We start from the raw sequence: 13,286 nt of genomic DNA on the forward strand, positions 1-13,286 counted from the left end.
GTGTCACACAGCATATACTCTGGTTCGTTGCTCTGTGCCAGCCAGCAGCCACCAGTGTTAATATCTGTTTATAACATTATTTTAAATTAAAAAAAAAAAAAAAATATTTTGCTAGTGTAATCTAATTACATTTACTATCAGGCCTGTGTCTGTCAGGCTCACTCAGCATTAATATACCTCATTTTTTTCAGTCTTTTGGTTAATTGGTCTGTGCCAGGCAGCCACCCAGCACTCATATCTATTCTTCTTCACCTTAATTTTAATATATAAAAAAAAAAGTTTAAATTTGTTTGCTAGTGTAATCTAATATAATCTAATATAATTTTCTATCTGGCCTGTGTGTTTTGCTGACATACAGAGCCTACTGTGTTTACTTGCTGCCCTCCCTAGTCTATGAGCCACGACTCATGTGTTTAACCTTTTTTTAATTCCCCCCCCCCCCAAAAATAATTTCAATCATTTTTCTAGTGTAATCTAATAGTATTTTCTATCAGGCGTGTGTGTATCTGACTTACAGAGCCTACTGTTTTTAATAGCTGCCCTTCCAAGGCTATCAGCCACGACTCAAATGTATGTGCTTAACCTTTTTCTTTAAATTGCCAAAAAAAAGTATTTAAATCATTATGCTAGTGTAATCTAATTGTATTTTCTATCAGGCCTGTGTCTAACTGTCTATCTGACTTAGACAGCATACTGTTGTTAATTGCTGCCCTACGTAGCAGCCAGCCAGTGCGACCACTCATAGAGTCACATGTGCATTGCACTTCTTAACATAATTTTAATATTAAAATCTAAAATTGTAAAATATTTTGCTAGTGTAATCTAACTTAATTTTCTATCAGGCCTGTGTTTTTGTCACTTACACAGCATACTGTGTTAAATTGCTGCCCTACCTACCATCCACGACTCATATCTGCCAGCCTGTGTGCCAGGCCCAACTAGCCAATTAGTGGCACCAATCACAATTCTTGTAACAGTATATAAAAAAATAAAAATCATAATTTTTTGGACTGCAAATATTCAGTCTCCTAGTGCCATTGAATTGCATTTACCTCCTGCCTGCCACTGCAAGCCTTTTGTGCCAGGCTGTCTAGCCAACTATTTACACCAATTATAATTGTTGTCACAGACAGTATAGTTACTAAATAAAATTAAAAAATTTTGATTGTTGATCTTAATCATCAGTTTGCTCGTGCCCTAGAATTGCACTTTTCTACTGCCTTCCAAGTCTGTGTGCCAGGCCTACTTGAAAAATATTTACACCAATCATATTTGTTGTGACAGTATTCTTAATAATTAAAAATTAAAATTGTTGGTAATAGTTGTTGAGAATCCTCAGTTTGCTGGTGCCATTGAATAGCACTTTCCTGCTGCCTTGCAGCCTGCTGTGAGCCAGGCCCACCTAGCCAATTGTTGCCAGCAATCATATTTCTTTTAACAGTATTGCAAAAATTGTCAATCATCACTGTTTTGACTGTCAGTAATCAGTCTCCTAGTGTCCTTGAATTGCATCTACCTCCTGCCTGCCAGTCTTTTGTGCCAGGCCGTCTTGTCAACTATTTACACCAATCATAATTTTCTGTCACAGTATAGTTACTAATTAAAATTAAAAAATTCTTGATTGTTTATGATCTTAATCCTCAGTTTGCTCGTGCCCTAGAATTGCACTTTTCTACTGCCTTCCAAGCCTGTGTGCCAGGCCTACTTGAAAAATATTTACACCAATCATATTTGTTGTCACAGTATTCTTAGTAATTAAAAATTAAAATTTTTGCTAATAGTTGTTGTGAATCCTCAGTTTGCTGGTGCCAGGGAATAGCACTTTCCTCCTGCCTTGCAGCCTGCTGTGTGCCCGGCTCACCTAGCCAATTATTGCCAGCAATCATACGGCTAGATTTAGAGTTTTGTCGGTAACGACCCGCGTAGCTAACGCTGGCTTTTTTCTGGCCGCTGCTTTAAAATAACTCTGGTATTGAGAGTCCATATAATGTCAGCGTTAGGCTCCAAAAAAGGAGCGTAGAGCATATTTAATGCAGCTTCAACTCTCGATACCAGAGTTGCTTACGGACGCGGCCAGCCTCAAAAACGTGCTCGTGCACGATTCCCCCATAGGAAACAATGGGTCTGTTTGAGCTGAAAAAAAACCTAACACCTGCAAAAAAGCCACGTTCAGCTCCTAACGCAGCCCCATTGTTTGCTATGGGGAAACACTTCCTACGTCTGCAACTAACACCCTAACATGTACCCCGAGTCTAAACACCCCTAGCCTTACACTTATTAACCCCTAATGTGCCACCCCCGCTATCGCTGACCCCTGCATATTATTTTTAACCCCTAATCTGCCGCTCCGTAAACCGCCGCTACTTACATTATCCTTACGTACCCCTAATCTGCTGCCCCTAACACTGCCGACCCCTATACTATATTTATTAACCCCTAATCTGCCCCCCTCAACATCGCCTCCACCTGCCTACACTTATTAACCTCTAATCTGCCGAGCGGACCACACCGCTACTATAATAAAGTTATTAACCCCTAATCCACCTCACTAACCCTGTAATAAATAGTATTAACCCCTAATCTGCCCTCCCTAACATCGCCGACACCTAACTTCAATTATTAACCCCTAATCTGCCGACCGGAGCTCACCGCTATTCTAATAAATGTATTAACCCCTAAAGCTAAGTCTAACCCTAACACTAACACCCCCCTAACTTAAATATAATTTAAATCTAACGAAATTAATTAACTCTTATTAAATAAATTATTCCTATTTAAAGCTAAATACTTACCTGTAAAATAAATCCTAATATAGCTACAATATAAATTATAATTATATTATAGCTATTTTAGTATTAATATTTATTGTACATGTAACTTTGTATTTATTTTAACCAGGTACAATAGCTATTAAATAGTTAAGAACTATTTAATAGCTAAAACAGTTAAAATATTTACAAAATTACCTGTAAAATAAATCCTAACCTAAGTTACAATTAAACCTAACACTATACTATCATTAAATTAATTAAATAAAATACCTACAATTACCTACAATTAAACCTAACACTACACTATCAATACATTAATTAAATACAATACCTACAAATAACTACAATGAAATAAACTAACTAAAGTACAAAAAATAAAAAAGAACTAAGTTACAAAAAAAAAAAATATTTACAAACATAAGAAAAATATTACAACAATTTTAAACTAATTACACCTACTCTAAGCCCCCTAATAAAATAACAAAGCCCCCCAAAATAAAAAATGCCCTACCCTATTCTAAATTACTAAAGTTCAAAGCTCTTTTACCTTACCAGCCCTGAACAGGGCCCTTTGCGGGGCATGCCAAAAAAAAACATAAAATACCCCCCCCCCCACATTACAACCCACCACCCACATACCCCTAATCTAACCCAAAGCCCCCTTAAATAAACCTAACACTAAGCCCCTGAAGATCATCCTACCTTGTCTTCACCTCACCGGGTATCACCGATCGGTCCTGGCTCCAAAATCTTCATCCAACCCAAGCGGGGGCTGGCGATCCATCATCCGGTGGCTGAAGAGGTCCAGAAGAGGCTCCAAATGAGGACCGGCTCCATCCTGAAGACCTCCACCGCGGACCCATCTTCATCCGGCGATGTCCAACTGAAGAATGACTGTTCCTTTAAGAGACGTCATCCAAGATGGCGTCCCTCGAATTCCGATTGGCTGATAGGATTCTATCAGCCAATCGGAATTAAGGTAGCAATATTCAGAATCAAGATCAATCCGATTGGCTGATCCAATCAGCAAATCAGATTGAGCTTGCATTCTATTGGCTGATCGGAACAGCCAATAGAATGCGAGCTCAATCTGATTGGCTGATTGGATCAGCCAATCAGATTGAACTTGATTCTGATTGGCTGATTCCATCAGCCAATCAGAATATTCCTACCTTAATTCCGATTGGCTGATAGAATCCTATCAGCCAATCGTAATTCGAGGGACGCCATCTTGGATGACGTCCCTTAAAGGAACCGTCATTCTTCAGTTGGACGTCGCCGGATGAAGATGGGTCCGCGGTGGAGGTCTTCAGGATGGAGCCGGTCCTCATCGGATGAAGATAGAAGATGCCGCTTGGAAGATGATGGTTGCCGGTCCGGATCTACTCATCTTCCCGGATAGGATGAAGACTTTGGAGCCTCTTCTGGATCTCTTCAGCCACCGGATGATGGATCGCCAGCCCCCCCTTGGTTTGGATGAAGATTTTGGAGCCAGGACCGATCGGTGATACCCGGTGAGGTGAAGACAAGGTAGGATGATCTTCAGGGGCTTAGTGTTAGGTTTATTTAAGGGGGGTTTGGGTTAGATTAGGGGTATGTGGGTGGTGGGTTGTAATGTTGGGGGGGGTATTGTATGTTTTTTTTTACAGGCAAAAGAGCTGAACTTCTTGGGGCATGCCCCGCAAAGGGCCCTGTTCAGGGCTGGTAAGGTAAAAGAGCTTTGAACTTTAGTAATTTAGAATAGGGTAGGGCATTTTTTATTTTGGGGGCTTTGTTATTTTATTAGGGGGCTTAGAGTAGGTGTAATTAGTTTAAAATTGTTGTAATATTTTTCTTATGTTTGTAAAAAAAAATTTTTTTTGTAACTTAGTTCTTTTTTATTTTTTGTACTTTAGTTAGTTTATTTCATTGTAGTTATTTGTAGGTATTGTATTTAATTAATGTATTGATAGTGTAGTGTTAGGTTTAATTGTAGGTAATTGTAGGTATTTTATTTAATTAATTTAATGATAGTATAGTGTTAGGTTTAATTGTAACTTAGGTTAGGATTTATTTTACAGGTAATTTTGTAATTATTTTAACTATTTCAGCTATTAAATAGTTCTTAACTATTTAATAGCTATTGTACCTGGTTAAAATAAATACAAAGTTACCTGTAAAATAAATATTAATCCTAAAATAGCTATAATATAATTATAATTTATATTGTAGCTATATTAGGATTTATTTTACAGGTAAGTATTTAGCTTTAAATAGGAATAATTTATTTAATAAGAGTTAATTAATTTCGTTAGATTTAAATTATATTTAAGTTAGGGGGGTGTTAGTGTTAGGGTTAGACTTAGCTTTAGGGGTTAATACATTTATTAGAATAGCGGTGAGCTCCAGTCGGCAGATTAGGGGTTAATAATTGAAGTTAGGTGTCGGCGATGTTAGGGAGGGCAGACTAGGGGTTAATACTATTTATTATAGGGTTAGTGAGGCGGATTAGGGGTTAATAACTTTATTATAGTAGCGGTGCGGTCCGCTCGGCAGATTAGGGGTTAATAAGTGTAGGCAGGTGGAGGTGACGTTGAGGGGGGCAGATTAGGGGTTAATAAATATAATATAGGGGTCGGCGGTGTTAGGGGCAGCAGATTAGGGGTACATAAGGATAACATAGGTGGCGGTCGGCAGATTAGGGGTTAAAAAAATGTAATCGAGTGGCGGCGATGTGGGGGGGCCTCGGTTTAGGGGTACATAGGTAGTATATGGGTGTTAGTGTACTTTAGAGTACAGTAGTTAAGAGCTTTATGAACCGGCGTTAGCCCAGAAAGCTCTTAACTACTGACTTTTTTCTGCGGCTGGAGTTTTGTCGTTAGAATTCTAACGCTCACTTCAGACACAACTCTAAATACCGGAGTTAGAAAAATCCCATTGAAAAGATAGGATACGCAATTGACGTAAGGGGATCTGCGGTATGGAAAAGTCGCGGCTGAAAAGTGAGCGTTAGACCCTTTTTTGACTGACTCCAAATTCCGGAGGTAGCCTAAAACCAGCGTTAGGAGCCTCTAACGCTGGTTTTCACGGCTACCGCCAAACTCCAAATCTAGGCCATATTCTTTTAACAGTATTGCAAAAATTGTCAATCATCACTGTTTTGACTATCAGTAATCAGTCTCCTAGTGTCCTTGAATTGCATGTACCTCCTGCCTGCCAGCCTTTTGTGCCAGGCCGTCTTGCCAACTATTTAGTTGTAGTCACAGTATAGTTACTAATTAAAATTAAAAAAGTCTTGATTGTTGATGATCTTAATCCTCAGTTTGCTCGTGCCCTAGAATTGCACTTTTTTACTTCCTTGCAAGCCTGTGTGCCAGGCCTACTTGAAAAATATTTACACCAATCATATTTGTTGTGACAGTATTCTTAATAATTAAAAATTAAATTTGTTGTTAATAGTTGTTGTGAATCCTCAGTTTGCTGGTGCCATTGAATAGCACTTTCCTCCTGCCTTGCAGCCTGCTGTGAGCCAGGCCCACCTAGCCATTTGTTGCCAGCAATCATATTTCTTTTAACAGTATTGAAAAAATTGTCAATCATCACTGTTTTGACTGTCAGTAATCAGTCTCCTAGTGTCCTTAAATTGCATCTACCTCCTGCCTGCCAGCCTTTTGTGCCAGGCCGTCTTGCCAACTATTTACACCAATCATAATTTTTTGTCACAGTACAGTTACTAATTAAAATTAAAAAATTCTTGATTGTTTATGATCTTAATCCTCAGTTTGCTCGTGCCCTAGAATTGCACTTTTCTACAGCCTTCCAAGCTTGTGTGCCAGGCCTACTTGAAAAATATTTACACCAATCATATTTGTTGTGACAGTATTCTTAATAATTAAAATTTAAAGATTTTGGTAATAGTTGTTGTGAATCCTCAGTTTGCTGGTGCCATTGAATAGCACTTTCCTTCTGCCTTGCAGCCTGCTTTGAGCCAGGCCCACCTAGCCAATTGTTGCCAGCAATCATATTTCTTGTAACAGTATTTCAAAAATTGTCAATCATCACTGTTTTGACTGTCAGTTATCAGTCTCCTAGTGTCCTTGAATTGAATTTACCTCCTGCCTGCCAACCTTTTGTGCCAGGCCATCTTGCCAACTATTTTCACCAATCATAATTGTTGTCTACAGTATAGTTACTAATTAAAATTAAAAAAATGTTGATTGTTGATCTTAATCCTCAGTTTGCTCGTGCCATTGAATTGCACTTTTCTACTGCCTGCTGGCCTGTGTGCCAGGCCCAACTATCCAATTAGTGCCAGCAATCATATTTCTTTTAACAGTATTGCAAAATTTGTCAATCATCACTGTTTTGACTGTCAATCTGCAGTCTACTAGTGCCCTTGAATTGCATTTTCCTCCTGCCTGCCTGCCTGCCTGCCTGTGTGCCAGTCCCAACTAGCCAATTAGTGCCACCACTCATATTTATTGTAACAGGATTGGAATTTTTGTTAATCATAACTGTTTTGACTGTGATTCTTCAGTCTCCTAGTGCCATTGAATTGCAGTTTCCTTTCTCCCAGCGTGTGTGCCAGACAGGCCCATTTGCCAACTAGTGCCAAACAATCATATTTGTTGCCACTGTACTTGTAATATTTTTAAAAATTAACAATTTGTGATTTTTAAAACATCTGTCTTTTTTGTTGTTGTCAGTCTCACAGCGTATACTGTGCACACTTTCACAGTGCCACCACTCAATTGGTGTAATAGTATTGTTAGTGTCCATTTAAAAAAAATGGCAGACAGAGGCAGGCCACCCCGCAGGTTCCGTGGTCGTGGTGCTGTGATTCCTTTAGACCCTACAAATATGCACATTGTTCAGAAGCCGGGTGCCAGGGGGGACGCAAAAACTTCTGAGGAGGACCTAGTTGAATGGCTAACACAGGACACCCAATCTTCTTCAGCTTCCGCTGCTAGTCCTCCTAACCTTGACGCACCATCTAAGTCCAGCTGTGCTTTGGGAAGGTCTCAAGTGACCAGTGCCACTCCCCCCGCCTGTCGCCACCACCAACACTAGCACCACAGCCGCTTCACTTGATCTGTCACAGGAGTTATTGCCACATCATTTGGAAGAAATGAGTGATGCGCAACCATCATTGACAGAGGATGTAGATAATAGTGATCAGTCTCAGTCAGGCAGCATTACCGACATGGAGGTACGGTGTAATGATAATGATGATGTTGTACCCGCTGCTGCTTTATTTCTTGATGTTTCAGATACAAGTGATGCGGTTGATGATGATGTGTCGGTGGATTTGGAGAATAGAGTAAATAGTGCGCTAATGTCAGTAAAAAGGGGATAGATCAAACAACTTACTTAGTGGGCCTAGATCCTTCAATCTAAGCTGGCGATGTATGTGATATGGAGAGGGTAGTAAGGGCACTAAAAGCTAAAGATCTAAAGAATTGTCTATTGAAATATTATAATGTAGGTATATTGTAATTTGTATATATTCAGTTTTGTGAAAGATCTTTTGTGTGAGCTAATACTAACACAAACACTTTTGATTATATAAAATAGTATTTATTTAGTAACAGTAGCAATATCTCATTCCGCTAATTTGCATATATAAAATAGAGACGTCTCTCTTTAAAAATGGGGATCCCACCACTTGACAAATATTAAACAGATACTTTCTAAAAGTTATAACCGATGTAGTATATCAATCCTATAACAGTTTTATAACAGTTCTCGCAATAATAAAATAATAATAAAAATAAAAATAATGCAGAAACTCTTCATATAGCAGAAAGTTCTTTTAACAGTATTGAAAAAATTGTCAATCATCACTGTTTTGACTGTCAGTAATCAGTCTCCTAGTGTCCTTAAATTGCATCTACCTCCTGCCTGCCAGCCTTTTGTGCCAGGCCGTCTTGCCAACTATTTACACCAATCATAATTTTTTGTCACAGTACAGTTACTAATTAAAATTAAAAAATTCTTGATTGTTTATGATCTTAATCCTCAGTTTGCTCGTGCCCTAGAATTGCACTTTTCTACAGCCTTCCAAGCCTGTGTGCCAGGCCTACTTGAAAAATATTTACACCAATCATATTTGTTGTGACAGTATTCTTAATAATTAAAATTTAAAGATTTTGGTAATAGTTGTTGTGAATCCTCAGTTTGCTGGTGCCATTGAATAGCACTTTCCTTCTGCCTTGCAGCCTGCTTTGAGCCAGGCCCACCTAGCCAATTGTTGCCAGCAATCATATTTCTTGTAACAGTATTTCAAAAATTGTCAATCATCACTGTTTTGACTGTCAGTTATCAGTCTCCTAGTGTCCTTGAATTGAATTTACCTCCTGCCTGCCAACCTTTTGTGCCAGGCCATCTTGCCAACTATTTTCACCAATCATAATTGTTGTCTACAGTATAGTTACTAATTAAAATTAAAAAAATGTTGATTGTTGATCTTAATCCTCAGTTTGCTCGTGCCATTGAATTGCACTTTTCTACTGCCTGCCGGCCTGTGTGCCAGGCCCAACTATCCAATTAGTGCCAGCAATCATATTTCTTTTAACAGTATTGCAAAATTTGTCAATCATCACTGTTTTGACTGTCAATCTGCAGTCTACTAGTGCCCTTGAATTGCATTTTCCTCCTGCCTGCCTGCCTGCCTGCCTGTGTGCCAGTCCCAACTAGCCAATTAGTGCCACCACTCATATTTATTGTAACAGGATTGGAATTTTTGTTAATCATAACTGTTTTGACTGTGATTCTTCAGTCTCCTAGTGCCATTGAATTGCAGTTTCCTTTCTCCCAGCGTGTGTGCCAGACAGGCCCATTTGCCAACTAGTGCCAAACAATCATATTTGTTGCCACAGTACTTGTAATATTTTTAAAAATTAACAATTTGTGATTTTTAAAACATCTGTCTTTTTTGTTGTTGTCAGTCTCACAGCGTATACTGTGCACACTTTCACAGTGCCACCACTCAATTGGTGTAATGGTATTGTTAGTGTCCATTTAAAAAAAATGGCAGACAGAGGCAGGCCACCCCGCAGGTTCCGTGGTCGTGGTGCTGTGATTCCTTTAGACCCTACAAATATGCACATTGTTCAGACGCCGGGTGCCAGGGGGGACGCAAAAACTTCTGAGGAGGACCTAGTTGAATGGCTAACACAGGACACCCAATCTTCTTCAGCTTCCGCTGCTAGTCCTCCTAACCTTGACGCACCATCTAAGTCCAGCTGTGCTTTGGGCAGGTCTCAAGTGACCAGTGCCACTCCCCCGCCTGTCGCCACCACCAACACTAGCACCACAGCCGCTTCACTTGATCTGTCACAGGAGTTATTGCCACATCATTTGGAAGAAATGAGTGATGCGCAACCATCATTGACAGAGGATGTAGATAATAGTGATCAGTCTCAGTCAGGCAGCATTACCGACATGGAGGTACGGTGTAATGATAATGATGATGTTGTACCCGCTGCTGCTTTATTTCTTGATGTTTCAGATACAAGTGATGCGGTTGATGATGATGTGTCGGTGGATTTGGAGAATAGAGTAAATAGTGCGCTAATGTCAGTAAAAAGGGGATAGATCAAACAACTTACTTAGTGGGCCTAGATCCTTCAATCTAAGCTGGCGATGTAAGTGATATGGAGAGGGTAGTAAGGGCACTAAAAGCTAAAGATCTAAAGAATTGTCTATTGAAATATTATAATGTAGGTATATTGTAATTTGTATATATTCAGTTTTGTGAAAGATCTTTTGTGTGAGCTAATACTAACACAAACACTTTTGATTATATAAAATAGTATTTATTTAGTAACAGTAGCAATATCTCATTCCGCTAATTTGCATATATAAAATAGAGACGTCTCTCTTTAAAAATGGGGATCCCACCACTTGACAAATATTAAACAGATACTTTCTAAAAGTTATAACCGATGTAGTATATCAATCCTATAACAGTTTTATAACAGTTCTCGCAATAATAAAATAATAATAAAAATAAAAATAATGCAGAAACTCTTCATATAGCAGAAAGTTCTTTCCAGCTGTATAAGTATTTGTGTAGCTGTTTATGTTATTGGAGCGGTGCTGTATGGGTTATATAACACATTTACCAATTTGATAGCATCTTAGAAATCACAGTCTTTAACTGCAGGGTATTTTTGATGTTGGAGCGGTACTATACAAGTTAGATGACGCTTTTGCAGTTTCAATAACTTCTTAGAAATCACAGTCTTTAACTGCAGGGAATTATATGAGCGTCCTGTGTTAAGGATATCAGCAGGTAATAGTTATGCTTCTCGTGGTAACATACCTTATTTCTTCGGTATCCAGGGCCGTAAGATGTGCTCGATCTCCTCCGTTTTTTTCGTGGCTAGTCTTTCTCTTGTGAGACCGGCGTCTGACGTCACAGCCGGTCACTCATAGACTCTACCCTCAGTTGTCAATCACTCGCCGGGAGGTATCTTTCAGGTAGTTACCACCTTATGCTTCAGTAAGGAGTCATCTGATATAGGAGATGTTGTGTATTCTGTATGATAAGTCCCTTATATTGTATCAACCTGCCCTTAGTACTAGGCACGCAGGTATTTTCATCCAGTGCGGTCTTTGGATTTTATATTTGACGAAAGCAACCCGGGTTGGCAAATCCTGATAGAATCTGGTAAAATCTTGGTATAATTCTGGTGCAGGGTCCTCTTACTTCAATGCGTTTCACTCCGTTATGGAGCTTTATCAAGAACGGTAAAAGCGCCATCTAACGTGTATAGTACCGCTCCAACATCAAAAATACCCTGCAGTTAAAGACTGTGATTTCTAAGATGCTATCAAATTGGTAAATGTGTTATATAACCCATACAGCACCGCTCCAATAACATAAACAGCTACACAAATACTTATACAGCTGGAAAGTACTTTCTGCTATATGAAGAGTTTCTGCATTATTTTTATTTTTATTATTATTTTATTATTGCGAGAACTGTTATAAAACTGTTATAGGATTGATATACTACATCGGTTATAACTTTTAGAAAGTATCTGTTTAATATTTGTCAAGTGGTGGGATCCCCATTTTTAAAGAGAGACGTCTCTATTTTATATATGCGAATTAGCGGAATGAGATATTGCTACTTTTACTAAATAAATACTATTTTATATAATCAAAAGTGTTTGTGTTAGTATTAGCTCACACAAAAGATCTTTCACAAAACTGAATATATACAAATTACAATATACCTACATTATAATATTTCAATAGACAATTCTTTAGATGTGTCGGTGGATGTCACGTGGGTGCCTGCTAGAAGAGAAGAAGAGGGGGAAAGTTCAGATGGGGAGACAGAGAGGAGGAGGAGGAGGAGGAGGAGACGATTTGGAAGCACGGGGAGGTCGTCTCAAGGAGCTAGTGGCACAGTCAGACAGCATGCATCGTCACCAGGGGTCAGCCAGAAAGCACGCTGACGCCCATCAACGCATGCTGTTGCCACCACCAGAATGCCGTCATCGCAGAGCTCAGCAGTGTGGAATTTTTTTTGTGTGTCTGCCTCTGACAACAGCGATGCCATTTGCAACCTGGGCCAAAAGAAACGGAGTCGTGGGAAGTCCAACAGCCACCTAGGTACAACTGCTTTGCGAAGGCACATGGTCTCCCATCACAAAGGCCGATGGGAAGAACACATGAGTAGAAGCAGCACACAAAGTGAAAGCCGCCCTCCTCCTCCTGCTCCAGCATCTTCAGCCACGTCAACCAGTGCTGTCCTCCTTGCCCCCTCTCAACCATCTTCCACTCAGTCTCTCTTTCGTAGCAGTTCCTGGTCATCTGCCCACAGTCATGTGTCTGTCAAGGAAATGTTTGAGCGTAAGAAACCAATTTCTCAAAGTCACCCCCTTGCCCGGCGTCTGACAGCTGGCTTGTCTGAACTCTTAGCCCCCCAGCTTTTACCATACAAGCTGGTGGAGTCTGATGCTTTCAAAAAAATTGTATCTATTGGGACACCGCAGTGGAAGGTACCTGGCAGAAATTTCTTTTCACAAAAGGCAATCCCAAACCTGTACTCTGTTGTTTGAAAGGAAGTTATGGCATGTCTGGCACACAGCGTTGGGGCAAGGGTCCATATGACCACGTATAGCTGGTCTGCAAAGCATGGTCAGGGCAGGTATATCACCTACACTCCACATTGGGTAAACCTGCTGACTTCTGACAAGCATGGAATGAGTGGCTCTGCAGAAGAGTTGGTGACACCGCCACGACTTGCATGCAGGCCTGCTGCTACCTCCTCTACTCCTCCTACTCCATCCTCTTCCATAACCTCTTCCTCGGCTGAGTCCTCTTCAACTTCTGCGTCTTGCTCCACATCTATGGCACCCCCAGCTCCCCAGGTACTATGCTACATCTGGGGTACGGCAGTGTCACGCCGTCTTGGGCTTGACTTGCCTGAAAGCTGAGAGTCACACCGCACCAGCACTCCTGACCGCCCTGAACGCACAGGTGGATCAGTGGCTGACTCTGCACCAACTGGAGATTGG

Source organism: Bombina bombina, chromosome 7 (assembly GCF_027579735.1).
Source record: "Bombina bombina isolate aBomBom1 chromosome 7, aBomBom1.pri, whole genome shotgun sequence".
NCBI classification, from domain to species: domain Eukaryota; kingdom Metazoa; phylum Chordata; class Amphibia; order Anura; family Bombinatoridae; genus Bombina; species Bombina bombina.